General features: G+C 40.6%; 1 protein-coding gene across 3 annotated transcripts in view; it reads left to right on the top strand.

Annotated features, from left to right (window-relative positions):
• Nucleotides 1–13,083, top strand: part of glceb (glucuronic acid epimerase b) — a 136,054-nt gene that overhangs the window by 52,057 nt on the left and 70,914 nt on the right. For 2 of the 3 annotated variants that reach the window (XM_020940619.2, XM_020940620.2), the window contains one exon: nucleotides 4,958–5,037. The exons of the other annotated variant lie outside the window; for it this stretch is intronic. The gene's annotated coding sequence lies outside the window, so the exon portion shown is untranslated. The remainder of the gene's footprint in view (nucleotides 1–4,957; nucleotides 5,038–13,083) is intronic. 3 annotated transcript variants of the gene reach the window in all.

Genomic DNA, 13,083 nt, shown 5'->3' with positions numbered 1-13,083 from the left:
TGAGTGCAAGCCTTTTCGTGATGTTTTCCAAAATGTGGTGTGAGGCAGCCGAGCCTTCTATAACACTGCTCATAGTCACATTTTGAGAATTTGCAGCTTTACCTCCAATTTCAGTCAGTCCATGCGACCATGTGGGGTGTTGAACAGCCGCCTCGGTAATCTGAACTTTTCGAAAAGTCAGGGCCATGCCAAATCCAATCAACAAAAGACCTGTAATTATGGTTCCAAATAGGTAAATGTCTTCTATGTCCTCCACGGAAAGAGCCGTCAGACACATGACGCGCCACTTACCCCAATGGCCATCGTGTATCCCACAGCGAAAGTTCCAGCAGGGCTCGCAGGTTTGCCTGAGCCTGCATTTCTTGTTGAAAAAATTATGTCAATTGTGTTGAGAGACCAGTTTATCAAATCCATAGTTAATTTAGGTTTGGAAAGCAGAGTGGAGAGTCTCTCAAAAGTATAAGACAAAAGTATAAGACACTAGACTAGACGAGACAAAGAAGCAAAGCAGGAAAAGATAAGGGGCAGGAGAGGAGAGAAAATGCGTCCGCCCTCGCCAAGAGTCAAGACAAGAAGAAATAAGTGTAGTTTTCAACTGTGTTACAAACTTTTCATGAAATAATGCAATATCAGTCAGTGCTTTTACATGCACAGAGAAGCCTTGTCCAAGTTCTGTAGCATCCAAAACAATAAAACATGTGCTGGTCTGTGGTGCCTGGTTGTTTCTTCCCTTGTGCAGCTGAACGCCTCTGCTCGTCTGCTTCTTGTGTGATTTGGCTGCTGCTGTCACATGCAGCAGGTACCAGCTTCTCCACATGTGCAATTGTGATCTGCGAGAATTGAACCACGACTCCTCAGTAGTCCCCAGGTTTACGTACAATTTGACAAAAAAAAAAAAAAAAAAAAGATGGACTAGACTTAAAACTTAATCTTTTTTCACTTCACTGATATTTAAAGCTACAGTATCGGACCCGATTTCAGCCGATACCAGTGATATCAGTGCTAATAACATTGATTTCCTTAATACAAAAATAAAATAAGACAAAACTTATCCAAATGTGTTATGTAGCTTTTACGTTTTTTTTCCCGCACTATTAGTTGCTCTGGATTATAAAACGCATTAAATGGTCTATTTTCCAACTTTTTTCACAAATAAACCACACCGGACTTTAAAGGAAACCCAACAGTGTGATGGGTGAGTGGTTTTGTTTGTTTGTTCGTTCACGGTGACTCTGGGCTTTGTTCAGTTGTGGCGTGTAGGGAGGGTGCTGTCTGGGACCAATGGATTGTTGGCGTGTTCACAGTGACTCAGTTGTTCAGTTGTGTCTAGAAGTGGCACATTGCACTCGCTTTTTTGGTTCGTTCCTCTGTTCCGTTCCTCGTCGGCGTGGAGTGATGAGTGTGTCTGTGGGTGTGTTTCGCTGTGTGGTCACTGTCTGCTCCATGTGTGTTTGTGTGTGCTGCAGGTGGTGTGACTTTGTAGTTTACTGAAGTCGTGCTGGGACACAAGTGGATTCATGTATAGGGCGTTCTGGATTGTGGGCGCGCAGTCGTTTTCTGATGGGGTTGGAGGCTTAAGAGCGCGCCCTATGTTGCGTAAAATACGGTAGTTATCTCTTTTTTTCATTGATCATGTTTTACAAACGTGATGAGACTTCCTTTTTATGACCAGTAAATAGTCATAACATCAATATGTCCAACCAGGATATCGCCTGAACCAATATTTAGAAGCCAATATCTGAGCGGCACTGATATCCGATACCAGTGGATCCCTAACGTACTGAGAAATCAAGTTGTACAACAAATGTCCTTTCTCCAAATAGTGTGCTGATAGTGTTTTAAATCAATGCCTTGGCGGAGGTCTGTCGCATCGTCTCAAGTTCGTCCAGCTCTATTCTAATGATTCTTTTTTTTTTTCAATATGCAAAAATAGCTCCACTTCAAATGATTTCATATTTTGTTTACAGCGATGTCTGCGCTGCTGGTAATCCGATAAGGCCCGTCTCTGTCTGATAAGCCTATTAATACTGTGCTATAGTGTGTGTTCAAACGCATTAGCCAGTTCTGTTTACATTTCAAACTAGCATAATCCTGGACCTTGGCAATCGTTCTGTTTGGACTGGAAGGCTTTGTGTTCTTCCATTGGCTGAACATATGTTTGTGTCATATATGGATTTTCACATCATTTTCATTACTCCCACACATTTGGAATAGATCATATTTGTCCAGGATTATTTTTAGTTTTATTTACATTTTACATTTTTTTATGAGAATTCTCGGATGGATGGATGCATGGACAGTGTTGGGGAGTAACAGATTACATGTACCAGAGTTACGTAATCAGAGTACAAATTATGAGTAACTGTATTCAGTTACAGTTACTGTTTCAGTGAGTGGTAATTGGATTGCAGTTACTTGGTTAAAATAAATTGATTACACAGAGGTATTTTCCTGTTTTTACATTTTGGGCTATATCCCTTTTTTTTGTGTGGTAATTCTACTCATTGCCGCAAACTAAACTAGGTCTAAACCCAGGTCTAAAACCAGGTCTAAACCAGGTCTAAAACCAGGTTTAAACCAGATCTAAACCAGGTCTAAATCAGGTCCAAAACCAGGTCTAAACCCAGGTCCAAACCAGGTTCAACCCCGGTCTAAACCAGGTCCAACCCCGGTCTAAACCAGGTCCAACCCCGGTCTAAACCAGGTCCAACCCCGGTCTAAACCAGGTCCAAACCAGGTCTAAACCAGGTCCAAACCAGGTCTAACCCTGGTCTAAAGCCATATCTAAACCAGGACTAAACCAGGACTAAACCCAGGCCTAAACCAGGTCCAAACCAGGTCTAAACTAAGACTAAACCAGGTCTAAACCAGGTTTAAAATCAGGTCTAAACCAGACCTAAACAAGGACTAAACTATGTCTCAAACAGGATTTAACAGGATTTAACAGGACTAAACTGTGCTGTGTGGACGTGTCTCCTCGTCTTCTATCAATAATATTTTTAATACAGTTAAGTAAAGTCTGGGCTTTTCTTTGTCTTTTAGCAGACAAAACATCTTATGTGAAGATTTCCTAGTCTTTGTTACTCTACAGCAAATCAAGTAATCCAAAATATTCAGATTTCATTACTCACTTTAAGTAATTTAATGGATTCTGTTACAAACTACATTTTGGGGTCTGTAATCTGTAGGGGAATACATTTTAAAAGTCACCTTCCCAACACTGTGCATGGATGCATGGTTCAGACATGCACGGATGACATCTGAAACCTCTTCAGGCGTGTATTTGATGAGAGAACAACATTATAACATGGTAGAAAGCTCAAAAAAGAGAAGAAAAAAAGAACTGTAGTCAAAATAATGGGCTCAATATCGCTTAATTTGCAAATACGATATACAAAAACAACCACTAATATTGTGTTATTGGCACTGAATCCGTATGTTTTTGCACTCTGCAGCTGCACTGGTCCACTCGTGATGGATGTCCAGCAGCTTTAATTCCTGCTCTATTCAATTAACATCTCCGTCAATGAGCATAATTCATAACAGGAATCAATAGGCCCCGCTGGAGCTGAGCGTTTGGCACTTTCTTTAGTCTAACACGCCGTTCCATGTGCAGTCTCAAATATATTGCCAGATGAATGGCTGTAGAGAGTTTGTGTCATTGGCTCTGATATATTACTGGCACGTGAACGAGCCTGTGGTCAGCAAGAACAGGATTCATTCAAACAGCGATTACAACTCCAAATGTGTGTTCACCGTCATGTCCCGTGGAGCTCCGAGCCGGATCTGTATTTACTCTGTCACGCCGAGTTATTTTGAGAAAAGTCTGACCATCGATACTCGAGTCGCCAGAAGCCAAGACCGTGTCACATCTAAACAAAGTGTATTTGTACTTTTTCTTGGAGATTGGAGAACTTGTACATTTATACTCAGTGGCACAAATTACTGATGCATTTGCAGCAACTTTGGACTTAAGCAAGACTGTTTTTTGTCTTTGTGTTAAAGCTTGTTGGCATTAAGTAAACCATTTCTTGTAAGGCATCTGCTATTTTCTGTAACTATTCATGATTTCAGCTTCTGCTATATTCAACGTTTTGAGGACTTCCCATTCAGGAGTTTCATATTTTGTTTTGTTCATACTTTTTTCTTGTTTTTTGAAGTTAATCCAACTGAGCCTGTGCTGCCTGAGCCCTCCCCTGAAGATAGAGACACACCTAAGTTTTTGTCTTATTGTCAGTTTATGTTCAGGCCTCATGTGAAGCTCAGAACCTCCAGAATTCCCTCGCTGAGCTGCAGAGTCTGCACTAGCACTGACTCATGATTAACTGCAGGTGCTGGGGTTTAGGTAGTGACCATTCAGATCAGAGAGAGACATTTTAGGATTAAACCAACTGGATTTCAGCATTGAACCTGGCAACCCAAATGACAGAGTCATGTGAGGCTCTTTCTGCTTTCTGATTGGAGAATTGTCTTCAAAACCAAAACACCAAATTGTAACAAAAATTGGAACATTATGTCTCATGTGTTTGTAGTTACGATTAAATTGGCATTACAGTATTATCAGTCACATTTATGAAATTTAAAATCAAATCTATGCAGTTCATTTAAAAGTTAATTGCTATTCATAATAACCTGAGATGAAATATTTTCTTTTGATTGGTTTTATTGGTCGTTACAAAGCATTTTTGATGATCCAACACATCATGAATAAATGCATGAGCTTGTACTGTTTTACACTGAAGACAAGTCTGTGATATTCATAAAGAAATAACAAGGGTGTAAATGAGCACGCTTTATTAGCAAGTCAGATGTGGTTCAGCTCATCGTGTAAATGGATGGAGCTTTAGCCTTAGCTTCGACTCTGAACGCGAGCCTTTGATGGTCTTTTGTGCCTCTCACTGCTCCAGCTCCACAGCTCTAACCCCGTGTGTGTGTGTGTGTGTGCTCTCTCTGACAGGAGCGGCAGGGCCAGCTCAGGACTGACCGGGGGAGGGATGTCGGCATGACGACCACTGCTTCTTGGTGACTGGAAAACAGGTTGGTGTTAGAATGGTTCTGTCTGTCTATATCGTTACGTTCAGAGCATGTGACGGGTTTTTGTGGTTTTCTAATTCAGACTTGGTTTGGTGGATAGTACCTGTGCTCAATATTTACCGTAGTTTACAGTTAAGTGGTAGTTTGTTGAAAAAAAGTTTCGCTCAGACTAACATTATGGTTGCTACGTATTATAAAATCATCTACATGTTTGCTGACTCCAACCGGAATTATAAACTTCATAAAAAATGTAATTAGCAATGTGAAGAGACTAACTGAAAATGATCCTAAAAATATCCAGGATATTACTTTAACTGATATGAATTATATGAATATGAATTATGAGCTGCAAAGCTGTTCTTTTGTTACTTGATCAATTGTAGCACAGTTGGATCAGTTTTGTAATGCACTCTTCATGTTTAAAGGAAATAAACACTCCTTTCAGTCTGTGCGCAGGATATTGGGTTCAGAACTGAACCAGCTGGGCCAGTGCAGTGTGAGTAGAATGTCCTCAGCAGAGGACATGTATGGGTGTGTATAAAGCCTGTAGAACCTGGAACACTTCTTTGCTTAGATGTCATCGGTACTGGATTGTTTAAAATATGAAATTGAATCCTGATTTTAAAACATAAAATATTGGCAAAATTTAAAGGGCCCATATGAAATTATTTTCTGATCTACGTTATTATTCGTTTCCTCTTCAATAACAGACCGGGAGTTGTGTTATTATTTAACACAAACCCTGCAGATTTAGGCGGAGTTTTTCTGTCAAAAAGAAGACGTGCTGTTCCACCTTGTGATGTCAGTTGGTAATACAGGAAGTGCTCCACAGTGTTATTCACCTACCCCAGAATAATTTGGATGATTTCAGGCCTTGTCCTTCAACTCCTTACTGAACTAAAAGTAAAAGCTTTTAACTTGACATCACAAGGTGGAACAGAGCATTTGGAGTTTTGGAGATGACAGACTAATAATGAAGAGTCACTCAGTCTCTCTCTGTCTCTCTATGTCGCTCTCTATCTCTGTCTCTCTCTCTCTCTGTTTCTCTCTCTATGTGTCTCTCTCTGTCTCTGTCGCTCTCTCTCCATCTCTCTCTTTCACTCTCTCCCTCTCTCTCTTTGTCTGTCTTTGTCTCTCTCTTTCCCTCTCTTTCTCTCTCTGCCTCTCTCTCTGTCACTCTTTCTGTCTCTCTCTCTCTCTCTATGTCTCTGTCTCTCTCTCTCTCTCTCTCTCTATCTCCACCTCTCTCTCTTTATCTCCACCTCTCTCTCTCTGTCTCCGTCTGTCTCCGTCTGTCTCTCTGTCTCTTGGTCTGTGTGTGGAGAAACACAGTTTTTGAGGAGATAACAACATTATAAAACGGCTTAAAGCTCACAAGATTCAGTTTAATTCAGATGCTTCTTACGTCGTTGAAGACCAGCACATGAGTCTGGTCCGTCGTCCTCTCCCCGCTGGAACTCTCTCCATCATTGTCAGTCTGCGGTGTGTGTTTTGCTCTTGCTCCATTTAATAAGCAGTTTGCATAATCCAGCAGGAGGCCGCAGCTACAAGCCTTTAGCTAATGACCTGTTTAATCCGACGCGCACAGATCAAACCCAGAGGCGCTAATGCTACACTCACGCACACACAACATCAGACTAACACACACACGCACATTTGATAGCATTAGCGCAGTTTGTGGTGATGCCCCGGGCTGTGTTTGAAAACTAATCTTGTATCACGTATTAAAGATGCAGTGATAACTAACTCTTCTAAATGTGTACTTTCTCCCTCAGGGACAGTGTGTGAGGAGAGATTGTGTTGCTCTCTCAGATCTCTCCTGATAACAATGTATGTCTGAGCTAAAAACTGCTGCTTTTGTCATACCAACAACTTTATTTCAAACTTGTGACGTAATTGTGTTCTGAATCCCACTCGCTGCACGCCCGGAAAACTGAACAACTGGCCTAGTCTACTAATTTTTTTGGTTGTGGGGTCCGTCACCTGCTTGTTTCTACGGATATGTCTTTGCTCTTCCTGAAATGTTCCACAGTGGGACATTAAACAGTTTATTTAATTACAGGTGGTTTTACAGCTCAAAAATTCCTAGAAAAACAAACATTCTGACTGTGAGCGGGGTTGCCTCTCCACGGATCTGACCTGTAACTTGGACTGGTTTAATCTCCATGAAGATAAAAAGCAACAACATCTCCATGGAGAAAAGCATTTAACATTCCATCCACTAGAAAAGTTACACAGTGCACCTTTAAATCAGTGGGCCTCATTTATAAAATGTTCTTAAGCGTTTCTGTGTAGACTCCTCACACCTGACTGGGGCGACAGGAGAGGCACTTAGCTGTTTTTAAAGGAAACTCACGCACAAAGTCTCACTCTTGATTGTTGAAAAATCAAGAGTGAAACGTTCTTATGAACACATTTGTACTGAACGCCTTCTTACCAACGTTCAACTTCTTCTTAACTGAAAATGTTCTTCTGGAAGAACAAATCCTACAAACAGTCAGGAGCACTAGAGAGAACAAACATTCTACTGTTTTAGAATATTAGCACTCTGAAAATGCAACAAAAAAAATGTAATTCCTCCATCATTGTAAGTTATGTATTTTCTTAAATTATTTCCTGTAAACATATGACTCTGTGATCCAATAACATTTATGAGAAGTTTTTAGAGTCTGTGTTTGTTGGGTCTAAGAGACAGCCCTGCACCTGGTCACTGCTCTAGACTCAACACCAACATCACTCCCATCACCCCCCTGACCCCCCATGACCAGAGTGCACTCTTACGCGTCCCCACCCCAGACCCCACTCCTTTGCGATTTACCACAGGTCCACGATTGCGGAAATAAATATGAGCATTAGGGATGGGCATGATTAGTCGATTAATCAATAATTGATCATTAAGAATTTCATCGATTACGTTGGGAAAAAGGTTTGCCAGGTGAGAGTCGCTCAATGTCGATGACGAGTCCCCACCTCCCTCCCCCCGTACGGTGTCCTGGTTTTGACAAACACAAATCTGGTCACACTAACCTGTATTCACCTGAGTCATGTCTTTTAATCTGACAGAAGTTGAACCGCATCAGCGACACAAGAGCTGGAGTTTTATCTTTGCTGAGTTTATGCAAATTAGCGATGTGGTTTTAAGTTTCGTTTCTGTGAGAGTTGCACAAATCTGAATTAAACACATTATAATGTCAAACAGCTGATGTGGCTCTAGAGTGGTTACAGTTTATATGTCGTAAAGTTGAATTTATTTATGCAGATTAGTGCAGATAGTAATCATAATGATGATCATTTTAATATAAAAACATTAATGATTAATCGATAATCGATCGTTAATTCTTCCGACGATCGATTAAGAAAATTTCATTGAATGCCCATCCCTAATGAGCATACATGATAAATACGATAAAAGTGCCCACTTATCTCAGTAAGTTTCTGTCTTAAATATTTCCTCTCTGAATGTGTTCATGTGAGTTTGAACACTGGAAATTGCTGCTGAAGATGTAAAACAGTTGTACTCTGGAGATGTGCTCCACCATGTCTTCTCATGTCCCTCTCTCCCTCACCCTAATACATCATAATACCAAACCCATACTGGCCATATATGGAAGACAGTTCACACCTAAGCCTTCAGTAGTGCTGCGTCTGAAACAATCCACTCAGAGATTTCGTGTGACTAGTTTTGCGAGGATTCACTTGGTTCAGAGAGACGTAGTCAAAGCAGCCGCCTTAACTAAAAAGTTCTGCAGTGACCTTCGACATGAGGGTCCAGGACTGAACCAGGACTAAACCAGGACTAAACCAGGACTGAACCAGGACTGAACCAGGACTGAACCAGGACTAAACCAGGACTAGCTTTTCTGGTGGAGGTTCTGCTTCTCCCCATGGAGATGTTATTGCTTTGCTGAATGCAAGGCACTATTGCAATGAACACATCTGTCTTGAATTTGTTTCCATTAGACTTAGACTTAGCCAAACTTTATTGAGCCACAAGGGAAAGGATTTGGACACAGGAGTCACACATCACAATATAATCTAATAACAAAGAGCAAAAATATAAATACGAATGATACATTCTAAATAAGTAGCAAAAATGAGCAAGAGACACGTGTGAAATAAGTCATAATTACGTAAATGTAAATGTACAAGTCAAAATAAAATAAAATAGATAAGTAATAAAATATAAAATTACAGCTTTATACAAGAGGTCATAGGAAGACGGTGTAACAATGATATGTCATTAGGTTCTTTTTTTCAGACCTGGAGTGTTATTTCATACCTGACAGTTTCGACTGCTGTCTGGTCACACGCGACCTGACACGTCACAGCAACATCACGTGACCACTCTGAGGAAGACGCTAGTGAGCAGTCCAAACTGTCAGGTATGAAATAACACTCTAGGGCTGAAAAAAAGAACCTAATGACATAGAATATCGGAAGACCAAATGAATCTCATTGGACTAGTGTAACAATAATCTGATGATTGACAGGACACAGGGTTATCTGTTCCATAAGGGTGAGTTGTTGTACAGTTGTAGGGAGTATTATCTGTTCCATAAGGGTGAGTTGTCTGGAAATCAGAGGTGTACAGAGTGAACAGAAACAGAGACAGGACTGAACCCTGGGTGGGCTCCTACATTACTGACCACGGTATCAGACAGGGTGCTCCCTGTCGCACGTACTGAGGTCTGTCTGACAGGTAGTGTGTGATCCAGGAGACAATGGAGGAGCTCACACCATCCTGACACCCATTAGAGAAAAATGAGAAAATACCTTGAAAAACAAACATACGTTCTTGCTGTGAGGGGTTTATTACCGTGAGAAGTGTTACTTGGCTTTGTGGTGTCTGCATATTTCCATGGAGAACAGTAATGCTGTACTGTGGAACATACTTGGAACACGCTCTATGGAGACAAGCACCAGAAAAGTTACATGGACTTATATACAATGCCTCTTAAGCAATTCCCCAATCACAGAACTATGGTAGAGTTATTATGCGTTCATATACAGTATTGCATATAAAAAGAGCTTGAGCTGTTTGAGCCTCTGTGTCTTGCTTGCACATTTTCTGTCATTGATTCAGTATTGGCCTTAACAAACAGTCATTCGTTAACCACAGTGCCAATATTATAGACTGCTCTGTTGCTAATTGCTCCCCTTGTGGCCTGGCTTAGACCAAGTTAAGCACTTTGTCTCCATCTTTGATTTAACAGTAAAATGCAGCCAGCTGGAGCTGGATTTAAACCCCTGCTGCTGAGTTTCGGTTTAAAGATTTCTATGTACCTTTATTCACCTACTTAACTTTTTCAGACATCATTATGTGGTAGTTTTAAAAAGGTATGAAAGGATAGAAGGAAAGAAATGTTCTTTTCAGAATGATGAAAAGTTACCTCCAATACATAACTATTAACTGTCTGAAACTAAATATATCCGGTGAATGGGGAAAAGTGCACAAAATTGTGTCTGTAAACAGGAAGCTGCAACTCATGAATAGCTCTAGATTTGCTAATGAGCAGTTGCTATTGGTGACCACTGTTAACTTTCCATATTTCACTTTTCTTTTTGCTTCTAGCAGAGTTAAGTATAGAGTAGCCAGAATTGTATTGTACTGATGTACGTATTTTATTTTATTTTTTTAAACTAATTCTACTTTTACTTCAGAATAATATTACTCAAGTAGAACAACAAAGTAGTGGCTTAAGAAATTGCTCAAGTAAGAGTAATTTGAGGGTATTTAGGGAAACAACAAGTATGATTTTGATGTATTTTTTTCTATTAATGTAAAGAGAAGAACAAACTACCTCTGGTAATTTTTCTGCATTTATTTCACTCTGCATCTACAGAATGAACAGGGATTTATCACAAGTTTTATCAGAGCTTTTCCTTACTCTAAAATGTACCAGAGGGTCAGACTGCTTTGGAAGGTATACCTCTGTCTGCTTTGGAGCTCCTAACCAGACTTAACCAGGCCGGTGTGGACAGTGGGAACATTTTTGGGACCATACTGATCCTCTTCAGACTGCTCCACATTGCTCCTCCCCCTTCACTCTTTGGCGTTTGGGTCATACTTGCACAGTGGAGAGGAGTGCTGAGATGCCCGGGCTTTAGTGATGCTGTAGTAGCTGCACCTGGAGCACAGAGCAGCTCTTTGCTTGGATGACTCCCCTAGGGTGTGTGCAGCTCTCAGCTTTTATTGGTGTGATGACTGCTGCTGATTTTTACAGCGCAGGACAGCTGTGAAGAAAAGCAGCTCTGCTCAATCACCCAGTGCCTCTCGTACTTTAGATCACACAATAAATGCAGTGCTCTGTGTGAAGGGGACTGGGCTGGAGGTGAACACGCACACACTTTCAACACAATTTTGGGTCACACAAAATATCTCCAACACTAGATGTGTCTCAATAATAATAGTATACAACAACTGCTATAGATTGTCTTAAAAAACAGTATACAACATTTTTCCACCAACATTGCCTTGCAAAATTGCCAATTTGCCAATCCAGTACTGAACCAGTTTTAAGATGGGACTGAACTAGTATAGTCCAACTGGTTCTGAACCAGGACAAAGCCAGAAATAAACTTGTAACTAAACAAAGACTCAAACCAGGACTAAACTAGTGCTAACCTGGGATGGGCATTCGATGAAATTTTCTTAATCGATCGTCGGAAGAAATCGATTATCGAATAATCATTAACGTTTTTATATTAAAATGATCATCATTATTATTACTATCTGCACTACTAATCTGCATAAATAAATTCAACTTTACAACATATAAACTGTAACCACTCTAGAGCCACATCAGCTGTTTGACATTATAATGTGTTTAATTCAGTTTAGCGCAACTCTCACAGAAACAAAACTTAAAACCGCATCGCTAATTTGCATAAACTAAGCGAAGATAAAACTCCAGCTCTTGTGTCGCTGATGTGGTCAATTTCTGTCGGACTAAAGGACATGACTCAGTGGAATACAGGTTAGTGTGACCATATTTGTTTGTCAAAACCAGGACACCGTACGGGGGAGGGAGGTGGGGACTCGTCATCAACATTGAGTCATCGACGCTCACCTGGCAAACCTTTTTCCCTCTGGACACCGAAACATATGTGCTGCTTTATACACTGTGCACATGGACTCCCACTTGTCCCGAACGCAACGGAAAGCGTGGAAGTTCTTGTACAAATCATCGTTAAATACACATTTGTGCTTTGGTACGTTGCAGACTGACCGAAGCTGTGTCTCGCTCCTTCTGATGCAGAGACACATGTACAGCCCTGTTTGGTCATGACACACACAGCAACCTACATTCGGTTTGTCGATTAAAATTAACGTAATCGATGAAATTCTTAATGATCAATTATCGATTCATCAACTAATCATGTCCATCCCTAGTGCTAACCCAGAATAAAACCAATACATAAACAAAAGAACATCTTTTAGTATTTGAAGGTGGGCTGTGGGCCACATTAGATTGTTAGGAGGCCCTGATCACCTGAGTTAGGACTGCAAGATCATCATAAATCATAGTTTGGATGGTCATAGGCATGCTTGTTATTCTGATACTATAATGATCTCTGGCCCTTCAATAACCCTCATGCCGCAGTCTCTTGGGGCAGGGCACCTGTCTAAACTTGTTACAGAAAAGTGAACTTACTATTGGTACCATAAATTCTAGCTCCAAAAAAGCTGCACAGATTTTCTTTCTTAAAAGCTCCTATAAGAACAAGTTTCTCTGCAGGTTCCTGACAGAATGAGAGACAAAGCACGAGGCTGAGGAGAGGAAAGGCAATGGCACCAGCGTGTTGTAGGATTGTCAAAAGTATCAAAAATCAGATACTAATTGATTCTAAAATTAGTATCAAAACTAGATACTCATTTGAGCAGGTATCAATTACAAAAAAAAAGTCACATTTACAGGACAGAAATGAAGCTTTCTTGAGCTGCATCAGAACAAGTAGAAGAGCACATAGACTAATATACACACTATAGGCGAGTTTGAGCTGACGTCATTGTTATTAAAAGTCCGCGTTGCATGCTGGGAAATATTT

Source organism: Boleophthalmus pectinirostris, unplaced genomic scaffold, assembly GCF_026225935.1.
Source record: "Boleophthalmus pectinirostris isolate CB_2022bp ecotype Guang Dong unplaced genomic scaffold, ASM2622593v1 HiC_scaffold_19, whole genome shotgun sequence".
NCBI lineage: Eukaryota > Metazoa > Chordata > Actinopteri > Gobiiformes > Gobiidae > Boleophthalmus > Boleophthalmus pectinirostris.
The sequence above is the reverse complement of the archived record's forward strand: the minus strand, read 5'-3'. Positions and strand labels throughout refer to the sequence as shown.